This window comes from Synchiropus splendidus, chromosome 11 (assembly GCF_027744825.2).
Source record: "Synchiropus splendidus isolate RoL2022-P1 chromosome 11, RoL_Sspl_1.0, whole genome shotgun sequence".
NCBI lineage: Eukaryota > Metazoa > Chordata > Actinopteri > Syngnathiformes > Callionymidae > Synchiropus > Synchiropus splendidus.
In genome coordinates this window covers 16001473-16016015 of record NC_071344.1, presented here as the reverse complement: position 1 = coordinate 16016015, position 14543 = coordinate 16001473, and positions in this window count along the sequence as shown.

The window sequence follows — 14543 nt, the reverse complement described above, 5'->3', positions numbered from 1 at the left end:
CAGGTGATTTGGAGTGTGGACGACAGAAGAGGCACCAGCTGTCGTGGACACCTGCGAGGGGAGATGTTCCTGACATGGCCGACTAGGAGAAGAGGCTGCCCCAGGACAAGCCAGAACGGTCGTGACTCTCATGTGTCCAGGAAACACCTCAGTCATCCACTAAAAAAACTGGGGGAGGTTCCTCACCACACGAGAGTCCTGGCATCGCCATGTGCTGTAATGTCTCGAGACTGGTCTTGACTTGGTTTCGGTTGAGATGGTCTCGACTACAGCACTAGTCCTACGGCATCATTTTGAAGTCTATAAAGGGGGAGACACCATGTTTCCGTCATTGAGTCACGCATGCAGAGCTGTCATGTCCGGTTCTGTGACAGTAAGGATTAACGAAAACTGGACCAGACTTGAAGCATCTCCTGTGCTCCTCACAGTATCCTGGTCTTCCTGAGACCAAAATTTGCCCAACCCAACACCACCCTTCAAAACTGTGTGCCGTAACCCAGCCTGTTTCTGATGCCTTTTCTTTAGAGACTCGGAGGAGCCTCTGGTCAGCGGCCATCCGGGAAGAGGTGAATCCTAGGCCTGAATTATTGGGAAAGTCCAGCACCATTTGCTTATGTTTATCAATATGAAAGGCTCGCTTGTACTTGCCAGACTCCAGTCCGGAATATGCCCTCTTGGCTTGACATACCTCTGGTGGGAACAATGTAGTGAATCAGTGCTGCCAACTCCTCAACAAGGAAAGTCCATGTTGGCCTGGAGGTGGTGGGTCACAGAAGAACCCAGTGCCCAGAGACTAGGCCCGCAAAACAGTCGCTAACTTTGTCACGAGTCCCCTTGGGGGTTTGGAAATCAAAGTTAAAAGGTAATATTTTATGCTCAACAACCGATGAGTCCTTTTCACGACCTGATCCCATGATGGGTGTAAAACACGCCATTAGTCTGCCCAAATTACACACCAGTAATTGCTGTGACATTTAGAGAAACCAGCCAGAACGAGTCGCCACAAGCTCGGCTCAACCACTGACTGTCAGGAGCCTCCAAAAACACGTGTTTGTGCATCAATGAAAACAGCAGCCAGAGATGGAAAACAAAGCATCCCACCCTGATGTCATTGGTCTGTCTGTCTGTCCTGTCTGTCTGTCTGTCCGTCCGTCAGTCAGTCATGTTCCCACAGTGAGAACTGACTGAAGACCTCCATGGATGGAGGTGGCTCCACCGTCTTCCCTTGTTTGAGTCGGAAGCATTGATGGTTAAACAGCATGTTCACTGGAGTCTGGTGTTTACATTGTCGTCATCAGTCAAACCAGCCGACAGGTATGTTCTTGAACGAGACCCTCGGGTGGTCTGGGACCGTCAGCTGAGAGCAGCTATGCTGCACTAAAGGTTTCTGAATAAAGTTTTGGGTTTCCAACAGTGGTGGTTGCAATGGTTTGAGAGGGGGGTTCAATTTTATGAAGCTATATGATGGGAAACGTCTGTAGCGATGGGGGTCATTCAGGCGAACGTTCCAAAATGTTTCAAGCTTCTCCTGCCCAGGACAAAATAGAAAAAAAAATATTATAGACACTATAATAAGAGTGTAATTACTTCAAGAAAAAATATGTGATACATATTGTTGTCAATATGGGACATAAATATATTTAATAAAAAAGCAAAATGGAAAAATATGTTTTGAAGGGACAAGAAATATTTACAAAAAGGCTCACTGATGGTTTGACAAACACACAAGATGGTGAATAACACACAAGAAAGTGATTCATTTTGGAATTAAAATGGAAGCAAAGAATAAAATACAATTTTACAGTGTAACTTGTAACTAATCTATCACTCGGGTTCAGTTTTCCAGTCTCACTCTGACTTCATGAGGAGGAGAACCCTAACCTTAATCGTGACCCCAACCCCAGTCCAACCCTTGGTTCCTGAAGCGATCCCACCAACCAGAGAAGGTTCCCACAAACATCAGTGGAGGTGGACAAGAGATTCACAGCAGCAACAGTTCTCAGAAGCGAAAATTATCGTTGAGAATGAGGAGAAGAGATTTGCTCAGCCACTTCTGGGCAAGTCGTGTTGATCCACAGATAAAAGACGAGTTTCAAGCACGATAGTTGGAGGACGGGTTGGCTGCTCCCTCTGTGCACACCATCCTCAGCGTCTCTTCCCTCACACACAGTCACACACTGCTTCGATCTCACGTGCCTCCCCCTTTATCAGCCGCTCGCAGAAGCGCTGGGCTCGGCGGACGATCGGCAGCTCACATGCTGACGCCTCCCTCTGGCCTCCGTGCCGACACAGCTTATAGATAATCGCTGGCAAACGTACATCGCCTCACGTGCGGTCGGCTGCGCCTGTCTTCTTCAGTTTCACGCGAGTCAAGGCCCTCGGGGGTCTTGGCATCGATGCCATTTCTGCTCTGCCACTTCATTTAAGCGATCGCGCTTCAGAGTTATTCGTCCAGCATCACGTCTTCAGTCCAGGAGGATTCCATTATCGCCTCTGGAAAACCCTCCCGCGTCTAGATTCAGCAGCGATGAACAAACACGAGGCTGGGGCTGATGAGGTCAGTCCTGGTGAGCCGGAGGAGGCGACGACCTGACATCCATCATCCTTTATTGAGGAAGGTTTTGAAAACATGCTGGTTCTGGTGTAGGCGGCGTGTTGGCACGCTCAAGCTCAGACGTTTATTTTCCCTCTCCAGACAGTGACTCCTGGAGTGGCGCCTGGGTTCTGTAAACTAACTGGCAACCCATCCTCGACCGCTGGATTAGCGAACCGGACCGAGACTTCGCAGACGCGTTGGACGGCCGTGAGAAAGGCGTGGATTCAAATGCAGCTCATGAAGATCTTCAACTCTCATTCCTTCCATCACAAACTATCAGCTCTGCTCTGTCAGTCACAGTAAAAACTTGTTACCTCCTGAGTAACTCGATGACTGAAGGTGAAGGTGATAGATCAGGGTCACATAGACCTGGTCGCCGTCTGGCCCTTGAAGCCACACACAGCCAATTTTAACATTTTAATTCATCCAACGTGCCCATGTTTTGCTTATGTTTTTTGTTCTGTTTCTCCTTTTTATTTTCATGTTTAACTTGAAAATGTGTTTCATACACTCTATCCTATTTTATTGAATTTTATTAGTTTTCAGTATCCAATTGGTGTAGCTATTTTTCTTCCCCTTATATCCAAACTATTTTCTTTTGTTTATTTTAAAAATAATAAAGGTTGTTCCTGCATCCCAGCATCTTCCCAAATATCCATAGGCTCTCAACCTTATTTCCAGCGAGGCACCCCTTCTGGAGCACTTTTTAAAATACTACCACAGTCAATCAAGGGCTACAACTCTACCTCGTAAGCCGATTAACCAACACGGCTTGAGAGGGAAGTCGCTGGAAACCAACGTGCATTCAGCTGCAAATGCTGCGGCAAGTGTTGCCAAATGTGTTTGGTGTCAAAGTATCTCAGTCCATGGATGACACAGAATATTCAGGCATCAAGGGTCTGCTATATTGACGTGGACGTATGGAATGTTTTGGCCTCTTTTGCACAATCTTTAAGGACATCATCCAGATATGCGGCGCCGACATTGGTAATTTGGACATTCCTCAGTCAGGTGTCATGGATACCCTCCCCACATAAACCTTGTCATTATACGACTTCCTTCCCCTCCATATTCCATCTCCAACTCCATCTCCATGCCAGCGACAGGATAATTGTCGAGGAATGTACAGCTCTGAGGAGAACCAGAACGTGGCAGCACGACACGAACACTTGTTCTGTCCATTCACTCCAGGCCACGGCCATCTGCCGCTGCCGTCAACCCTCCATGAACAAGTCACTGTGTTGACCCCAATTTGATCCCTAACAACAGCTCATCTTCAGGAGCGCGTTCGCTCCGGTGCAGGTAACTTTACTTCCAATGTAATTCCCGCTCCCCTTTTTGACTCCCCCATTAGTTCTGTCTTCGGTCGGAACCGTGTGCGTGTGTCATATCACATTACACTTTGCCTATCAGCACAAAACAGACCTGAGCACTGTGACGCAGTTGCCGTGGTTCAGACAAAGGCCATTACATTATTCCTCTCTGTTTGTGTGGGTGCATTTGTTTTGGGCTGAATTGTGAAATAAGAGACGACTATTTGAAGCCTCTTCTCTCCTACTGTCAGCGAGCGGGGTCATTAGGAGTTCTTTTGTGTTTCCGCCTCATAGATGCACTTCTGAAACACAACTGAATGAGAGACAAAGTAAAATACGCACTATTCAGGGGAACCTTTTGGACCCAGTAGAGATGCGACAACTGTACCAAGCTGAATAACACTGTCTCCAGATACTGCAGTGAGTGATGGAAAGGCTACAAGTTCCTTTTTGTGTTTATCTTGTGCGTCCATTTGTTATTTTACACTTCAGTCCAAGTCAAATCCCTGACTCCTCTCTCCTTTTCTTGGGGTGTCTGCCTCGATCCCCATGCCACTGCTCTCTGCCGAAGCGTATCCTCCCCACCGAGGGCTTTTCGTGACTTGTATCTTGTCATTCATCTCAGCCACTACCTCAGAGCGCTTGAGTCCTGAACAGGGTGACACACAACAGTACTGTACTGCCATCGCCTATTGGTCTGTTGGAAATTCTGTCAGCCTCTGCAAATACATTTGTTCTGTGGATTCATCCAGATTCGGAAGTGATAGTGACATCCGTGTTGCGTGAGTTCTTCTGAAATGGCCACTGCGCATGTTGCAGGAGCTTTGTAGTGCTACTGCCACCTGCTGTTTGATCGCACTGTTGCATTCAATAGTATTTCAAATGCAAAAAAATGTGTTGAATGACATCGATAAAACAAATGTGTGAGAAATTATATTGAGAAAAATAAACAAAAATGTGAGAACATTGCTTTTTCGATAGCAACTGAATGTAGCATCAGCAGGAGGCGCTCTTGCTTGCTTGTTGTTAAAAGTCATTGATACTTGAGCATGGAGCGCCATCTGGTGGGCTCTGAAGATAAAGATACTGCTACTCAAGCCATCGCTACCCAGAACTATGGAGGGTAAAATCCTACCCTGACCCTCTAACCCGAGACTTACTGGACAGTTGTTGACCAGCACCTTCAAGTCCTCTGTTGGATAAGGTTGAAATGCCCTATCTGAGGGGGAGATAAGCTCCTACCCCAAGCAGAGCTGAGCCTTACGAAGTTCCTTAGAACTTAAGTCCATGGTTAGAGTCATGGTTAGTAGTGCTGCCTATTTTAAAATGCAAAGCAAGTGAGTCCATTTCCCCACAGCCGTCGATGGCCCATGCCACTTCCTTCACCAGTTGTCACGGACACTAGAGAACACCAGTCCAATCCCGGCCTCTTTGGTCCTTGGTTTCTAACGTCGTATGTTAAGAAAATGCTGTTCACCCTGAGTCCTGGAAGCTTTTCTTCCTTCTTCTCCATCTCTCGGTCTAAAGCTGCACTTCTCTCCCTCTAAACAGCCTCCGAACCTTTTGAGGCCTCCAGAAAAGCAGCCTCACGAGCGATTAGCACAGCTACGCATGCCACACATTCCCTTTGATTTTGTCAACGCATCATTAGCAGCAACCCTCGGGCGAATGAAGCAGATCCAGTTCTCTTGTAATCCCCCTCAGGCTGACGGATCATGCGCAGGTAATACACCTGGATGATTTTACAAACTGTTTTCAGAGCGTAAAGGAGACAGCTGCTTGGACCGACTCACAAAACCTGTCACGTCTCAGCAGATGAGGAGAAACAGATAGAAACTGCTTCAACGATCGGGTTCGATCCCGCAGCTCAGCAGCGACCTCTAGCTATAGCCTGAGATATGTGAAGAATGTGCTTCAAAATGGTGCCGCTTCTGTCTGAGGATGATTGAGTTTCAGCAGGCTTTTCTCCATGAGGAGACGCAGTGGCTCCACTTTGAGTCCCTCACTGTTGCCCACGCTTCACATCTGTCTCCAGAAGAGGGAAGTCATTTTGCCACCCCAGGTGAGGGCTTCCACGCTTTGGATTCTGAGATGTGAGCTCAAACCAACCGGACTTGGAGTCTGGACTTGAGTCTATCTGGTGGAGATCCAGAGAATGAATCACATGACCAAGGGGAAGAAAGTGATCTGGATTTTTTCGGGCAGAAAATGACCAAAGTTTCTTGTTTGGATTCATTTGGTCACCCTGACTTCTGAAACAGTGTCTTCTTTGCTGTCGAACTGGTTACTCTTAACCACAGCGCATAGTGCCCCCAGCTGGCCAGAATGTGGGGGCATAAGAACGTGACCACAGGTGAGGGCCGGACTGTCGACCAAGCTTTAGTCCTCTGGCTCAGCTCTTTCTTCACCAAGACACAGTTAGAGTCCAATAGTGAACCTGCCTTCTCATTGGCTGTCCCACACACCACAACAGGATTTTGGCTCAGCTGGAGCAGGGATCACACCTGAAGTGTCACATGCCTGCACCTCCACACTGTTCAAACTGACTTAGTCCTGGCATCAGAATAAACACTGTTGTCAAGGGTGTGTTTGTTTCCTGCTTGCTTCCATTAAGTTGTTAAAGTTTACGATCACCTGTTGGGAATATCTGGTTGGGACAGGACTGTGGGGCGTGGCGCCCAGACGGAGACACGCAACATTTGTGTGAGCGTAAACAAGCTCCTTCGATTTTTAAACGTCAGTCGTGGAACGATTTTAACGATTAATGGGGCTGTGACCTGTAGGGCGTCCCAGCTAGCTGGGATGGTGCGCAGCCCTCCAACTCTGACAGGGAAAAAATGGCAGAAAATAAATGAATTAAATAAGAAACAGAAGGCAGGAGAAGCTTCATTAAAAAGCCTCTATTTAATTTGATAAAAACAAAAAAAATCCTTGTCGGTTAAAAAAGGTGAGCTCACAAAAAAGGATTCAACCCGGATTGCGCTAGAACACTGGCGCCACCTGCTGTCCCATTCATCTCAATGAGTATGACGATTAATGATATTTCAAATGCTGAAAAAGGATCTGGTTTTCAGAATATGACTGGGGGATAGTCACAGTGCAGGTAAACGTCGAAAGTCATAACGGTGAGTCTAGCTTCGCTAAGCTAGGTGAAGCTAGCCCACACCGAAACACTGCAGTTGGCTCAACCTGCGACTCTTTGACTTGACAGTCCTAGAGGTACACGCTCCACACAGGGATATGAAGTGACACCCTTCTGGGTTTCAGTTTGGGATGTGAAATGACAACACAGGTTCAGAAATGAAGACGTTTAGGGACAAAGGTCAGGTGGACAGAGAGGTATAGCAGAGACTCACAGCCTTGGCCATGACACTGACTCACCAACTGACCGGCTGCCGCTCTGATTTATGACCGAGGTGAAGCGCTGTGGTCGTAAAGCAGGCGTCCACACTCACCAGAGGTTACGGATAGGCAACTGCTAACAAGGGCAACCACGAAAGAGGGATGGAGGTTTAACATGAGATGAGGATGATGTCACCAGCCTTCTAGCTCAGCTCAGACTGATTCTGGTTCCCTAACTCGAGAACTAAACCTCACACAGTGGAACTAGCTTCCAATTTTGCGCCACAATTCCATATCTGCCACTATCGGCAGTAACTGAGCGACTGGTGTGCGTGAGAGCCGGGTTCATGCGGAGTGTAACGCAGAGCGTGGGACTGTTGGGAACAACAATGCCGTCAAAACGCACGCACTCCAGCGTCTTTATGCTCATTCTCCTCTGACTCTGCGGGCGCCTGTCACAGCCTCCCCGGGCTCCTGAATCCCTGACAGGGTCTTGTTCGGTACATGATGAATGAAGCCCAACCTTCTTTTCTGTTCTCTTAGAAAGACTCGTTGTCCGTCATAATATAAGAGCGCCACATCAAAGAGGTCTTTGTGGGCTGTTTCCTGTCCAACTGGCCAACGATCTGGTCTCTTATTATGGGTTCATAAATTATAATCCGAAGGTGCTTCTCTGCTCATACGGAATTATGAAGAGGAAATTCTGGGTTTTCATTCCCTGTTTACAAAACAATTCAATAGAATTTTGTTGCCATACCCAACCACAAAATACCATAGTGACATAGCTGCATATATGTATATATATATGTATATGTATATATATAATTTTTTTTTTGAGGTTTTGCCATAGATCCTTCGTGAGCGTGTCATTTTTAATAATAATAAAAGAACTATGGTTGTTCAAGGTGGTTCCGAAGCAGTTGCAAGCATTAGCATCTCTGGCTGGTGTTGCTAACGTGGTTTATTTATTATTACAATTTCTATCACGTGTAGCATTTATTTCCACAAAATGCAATGTTTGTCCTTGAATCGCAAAGTTTATGTCCGTTCTTCTCCGCAGCCTGCGGAACAACGCGTCGGGATTGGCTGACACGTACGGAGCTTTGTTTTTCTTTGATATCGCACAAGAAATCACAATAGTCTCCACAGTAGTCACTTATACACATCCAGACACATTTTTATTCATTTACCAGGGAAGATATGCTTCTGTGAAGGAGTTTTCACTCCTGCCAAATCGGTTCTACCTCTTCCGCGTTTGCTGAAAGATGCGTCGTGATTGGCTGACATGTTCGGGGCATTGTTTTTATTTTATATCTCACAAAAATCAAAATAGACTCCACAGCAGATAATTATGTACATCTGACGGTATTTATAGTCGTTTAGTCGTAAAAAACAATCACCGTACGTGTCAGCCAATCACGACGCGTCTTTGGCCTAACGCGGAAGTGGCAGGACCGATTTGGTAGGGGTGAGAACTCCTTCATATATGCATGGTAAATGAATAAAAATGTATCTAGATGTGTATAAGTGCCTACTGTATAGAGTATTACAATTTCTTGCGCGATATCAAAGAAAAACAAAGCTCTGTATATGTCGGCCAATCACGACGTGTTGTTCTGCAGACTGCGGACATAAACTTTGCTTTGGTGCGAACAAGTTTGCTGTATGCCGGTGTCCATGGAACAGGAAGTTGAATCCTGCAGAGTATATCTGCACTGAAGTGTCTGTTAGCCATTTCAGTTCTTCGTTTTTGAGGTAAATCTCGAGCTGATGGGCGAGAATGGTTCTGGTCTGGATAAACTCCTCAGGACAAAGTGTGAAAGTCATGTTGTTCCGAACTTCAGGGAGGCTGTCAGAGTTAAGTTTGATTTCTCCCTCAAACTGACAGAGCTCAGATTTGGGAGTCCAGAGCCAGAGATTACAACCTCTCAGTCTGTTGGACTGGACATGCTTGTGTGAGTGTGAGAGTCATTGATGGGGTCCCGGGCCCGAGGGGCTGCCAAGACAGCTTGACTGGTGAGAACAGATGGTGTGTGTGTGTGTGTGTGTGTGAGCGAGAGAGAGAGAGAGAGAATGTACATTTTCATTTCCACACATGATGCAGAGAGAACTTGGACTCTTCTTCACAGACGTAACGCCAAACTGCTTTCAAACCCAAGTCCAAACTGGATTTTCCCCAAATCGATCCATATAAAAATGTCTTTGCAACTACATGACCCATTTTTCAGGACAAACATTCCAAGTGTTTCTAGCAGCTTGTGAATATTGTAACGCTAAATGAATGACTTTCAAGTTCAACGGGTGCCAGTGAGCTCACAACATCAACACTTTCAACAGAAGGAAGATCTGTTATCGTTGGTCTGGGTCTGATTTTATCATTTTATTATTATTTTCAAAAATATTGATCAAGGTATGAAGAACGACTGATACTGTTTTAGTCCACTATCTGGATCCACTCATCTCTTAAAGGATTCACATCAGGAGCTGCCAAAAACAGTCGTCTTTGCTTCTACTGTGGTTGTGTTGGAGAGCTACTGCCACCTGCTGTCGCTTTGAGCTCATTGTGATCAACAATATTTCAAATGTTAAAAGAGGTACAGAATTATTTAGGTAAAATAAATCACAATCAACTCCTTTCATCTGCATTGCAACATAACTTCTTGCCCCTGAAAATAAATGCGTCATTATTCATCATTTTTATTGTGAATTATATGGAGAGTATTTATTATTCCTTTCACCCTATTATCTCCTTGTTTTGTTATATTTCGAAATGAAAATGCCTTGTGTCTTCATGGCCCCTCACAATATCTAACAAGAGCAAAAATGATGAGCAAGAAACTCTCTTTTAATCTCTTCTCCAAGAAATGGGGAACTCTCCTCGGTTCTTCTGGAAAACTGACTTTACATAACACAGGGCCCAAACTTGAGCTCTCCAGAAGCCGTCTGCATTTATGCACATGTTAGTCCAGACAGCATGTGGGTCCCATCTGTCGGTTCTCATGGCGATCAGCGACAGCTGTGGTGGGAAACATTCTCTCAGCGCGAAGCCAACACGAAGCACAAGCAACAGACCGAAACCGAAGACCTGAGCCTGATATTACAACACAAGCAGTTTAGTGACAAACAAATATAATTACCATCATTATCATAAAATTGCCATGACAGCAATATTTATCCACCCACTCTGTAAAACGCATCAATTACACAGTAATAATGTGAGAAAAATGAAATATTCCTCACTATCTATTTGGGAAATTAAAGGACTGTTACCAAGAAATACGACAAATATCAACAAAAACTATGTTACGACAGAGCATAATAATAATCATTAGTCATTTTAGCATGAATGTTGGTCTCATATTTAACCTCCTCCTTGGATGATGTTTGTGTGACTATGTGTGACCGCTTCCTCCTGAACAGTGAATTCCGCTACGGTGTCGACCTCTGCTGGTCACACTGTGTACACGCAAGTCCCTTGTAATTCTGTTCCCACTCTTGGACCGGACTCCACCGGACCGTGAACCCTTGTGTGAGAAAAAAGTGTGATTATTTGTTTTTAAAAACAAGAGTCAGTCGGAGGTCCGCTTATAAATGTGACCCAAGTTAGAAAGAGTGGCGTCACCTGGTGACCCAGGAACCTGTCCGGTCAGAAGGTGGCCCCCTGCTGTCTCGTCCGCCAACTGCTCCGATGAATCATCCAAAAATGATCCACATCTTCAGTCATTGCAGTTCACAAGCTCTCCAGAATAATAATATAAAATGATAAAAATAACATAAAATAAGCGTTTCTGCGACACCGTCAACATAAATCCCTCACTTTTTTAGTCTCGTATTGGCGCAATTCACCATGTTCAGCAATTCCTGCACCAGTTTGCACCAATATATTCAACCAAAATTTTGTTACATTCTGTTAAATCAAATCTACATAAAAAAAATAATGAATAAAAATCAAGATTTCCGTTTTTCCCTCAAGCGCCTTGCATTAAAAATAAGGTGTAAACTAATCAAACTACAAATAGAAAAATGGGAGATCACACATTTACATAAATTAAAATGAATCTGCAGTCATATTTTCGTTGGACTAAACACAGTATAGAACTGTGAAAACTATGTCTTTGAATTTAGCAGCGTGAAGTGAAAGAAAGGCAGCGTTGGTGACTAGTTTCTATGGTGGAACGTACCATGTATCACCGCATTAGAATCTCAAATGATGCATGTAACAAAAAAATGTAATAATAAACATAGTTTAAACATTAAATATGAAACTGAGGACATTTTTATCACAGGAAAACATAGCAGATTTGAGCGTTATGGATGCATCGTCTCTGTCATGGATTGGAGAAAGAAAACGCACCTGAGGAGGTTGTTTTTCCAAGTGATATGACTTAGGTATTATATGTGTATTTATTATTGTAATTTGAAGTCTTAAAAATGGGTAGTCATAGATTATTTTGGGGGGAAAATAAGTCAAGTGGAAACCCCACCACACAGCCATGTGGTGATCTTAGTCAGACCAAGTGTCAGAATGAGTGACAGACCAGACAGGGTGGAGCTGGACCAATCAGAAAGCAGGATTTCCATCCTCATGAGGAAGCCAACATTGAGCCAAGTGTCCACCACGCTTCAACGAGAGCAGACAGTTGATTTTATATTCATTATTCCCATAAAATAGTTTCATAAATCAGTCACATGTTCCATGACTCAGGTGTGACGCGTCATGATCAGGGCCAAGTGACTCATCAAAAAGGTGAACTTCGGACCCGATTCCAGGCTGAAATGACTCATCTCTCCACGCACAACCTGGTCCAGAATTCCCCCACACACAGGAGACACCAGCGTCAGGTGAGTTTAACTGTGGTTCCGTGTGACGGTGTTGTTGCGAAAGTGATTTTCTGTGGAACAAACAGTCGAACAGGTTGAACAGCTTGTGTGTGTGTGTGTGCGACCGACACAGCAGCAGGTAAAAGCTTGTCTGTAGCTGTGCGTGTACGTCACACCCACCCGGGGCCAAAGTCTCAAGTCAGAAGGGAGAGGTCGGCTTAAACCAACAGCAACACACCTGAGAGGGCGTGGCTCCCTTCACATTCTTGTTCCTCATGATGAAGGCCTGTTGCACTGGGATGGAGAAGAGCGGAGCCAGGCGCACAGCATCTCATTGCCTCGACATGTTTCACACACCGGGTTTGATGTGGTGTGGGTCTGATAACCGACGACGGCTGGAATGAAAATAGCTCAAGACGTGCAGCGTCAAGTAGGTGTGATCGAACAAAGACCGTCCAGAACCACCCGTACTTCAGAGGAGCCTGAAGCAGGGAGTCTGTACGGAAGGTCAAATATGGTGACCCCATCATCACCATTGATGCAGCGTGTCCCCAAAAAACTAGTAGGAAAGTGTCATAGAAGAACCAATAAAAGTGTTCTGGGTTGCAAAAAATAGCCAGCACCCCACAGCCAAGCCGAGTTCTCCGAGATCTGTGACAGGACCTCAGAAGCTAAGGCTGAGCTTCTCAGCGGTTCCGCTCCCAGCAGCTGCTCCCACTCATCAGCCGACTCAGCAGAAAGGCGCCCTTTGATTCTCCTTCTGCATTGACTAAAAAGCTGAGGACCATTTTGGGAAGCGTGCAGCCACACCTGTCGGCAAGAGCCCTGACTCGTGTGGACTTGCCGAGAGCGGAGTCCACATGGCTCATCGAGAGCCACTCACAGTCTCCGGCACGATAAGGAAGTGACTTTTACGAGCAGAATTACTGTGATAGGATGGCGGCTGTTTTTGTTTGAATCCTGAATTATCATGTCGGGAAGCAAGGTGGCGGGGCCTCCGGTTTCAACTGGTTTCTGCCGGCGCTTCAAGTTTCCCACCTGACGAGTTTAGGCTGAACAAAACTGTCCATTCCACATGTCACTAACTGCAGATGCAGGTGTGAAAGAAGCAGCAGAGTAAACTCTGCTGGAGTCTGCTGCTGTCCTGAAGCTTTTACACTTGAATTTTGTGTTCAACTCGGTGCAATCTCATGAAACAAAGTGAATGATATGAGACATTTGCATGATTTTTTTTATTAAAAAAGGTGCTTTTAAGCCCCAGTCCCATGAAGAAACACTGTTCAAGCTCAAATCACTTCATTTCATGGCTGCCAAGTCATTTTACTGAGGGCGAAATCGAACTGAAACCTACTATGTCAATACTGAAGTGCACAAAAAAGGTAACTGAATGTTGGCTTCTCACGTTTCTCATGTGAAGGAACATCCTTGGACACTGGCCTCAGATGTTATTGCTAGGAATTCAGCAGCGAGTGCTTCTGCCTGAGCACCTGAGAGGGTTTTTCCAGCAGGTACTCTGGTTTCTTCCCAAAACAAGTAAAGGTTGAGTATTCTTGTCAGTAGGTCGAGTGAATGATTGTGTGTCTCTGGGCCCTGCGCTCGGCTGGACAGCCTCTCGCCCCAAGGAGCAGCAACCTGTGACCTCAATAAGGGAATGGACGGTAGAAGATGAAGATAGTTTTGATTTACTGCGTTACTTGTAACAAACTGATAAACACATCACTTTTGTCTGCAGCTTAGCCTAGAGCAGACCTGGGCAAAGTGCGGCCCGGGGGCCAAATGCGGCCCTTTGACTGTATTTATGTGGCCCTCCTGGAGTCAGAGCAAAACTATAAAACTGACATTGTTGTTGTCTCTGACATTTTGTCTTATGGATTGTTTTTTGTTTATTATGATGTAACTGAAACATAACCTTCTTGTTTAATTATTTTTTCTAAATCTTCTCTCGTGGCTATTTTAGGAGCATTTCTTGTCCCCTAAGTAAATTTTGAAATGTATGAGCCACATTGACAATCTTTAAATGAAATGTGGTTTAAATTAAATAAAACACAACAAACCAACAGTTTCTATGCATTTTTACAGTGTAGATTCATAATCACACATGATTTTTATTTTCTATTTTCTCTTGTCCTCCTCTCTTTGTGTTTGACGGCCCTTCTCAACGGTCACAATACATAACCCAGCCCCTTGGGAAATTTAATTGCCCACCTCTGGCCTAGAGTGACTGAGTTTGAGAAAAACCCAGGCCACAAACAGGAAATACAGCCTGTAAATCCGTAAAAACCTTGAGGCTCAGGGCTCCAATATGGTGTGGCAAGTCATTGCAAGTGGCCCAGCCAAACTTTAGACACAGAGTCCTGTAGATTCACTTGAATACGAATTTAAACCGTGACGAAAGGGACCCACAAGGAGGCAAGTGCCCACTCCACGGCTCATCACTCCTGTCAGACATCGGCATTAAAGTGAGCAACAAA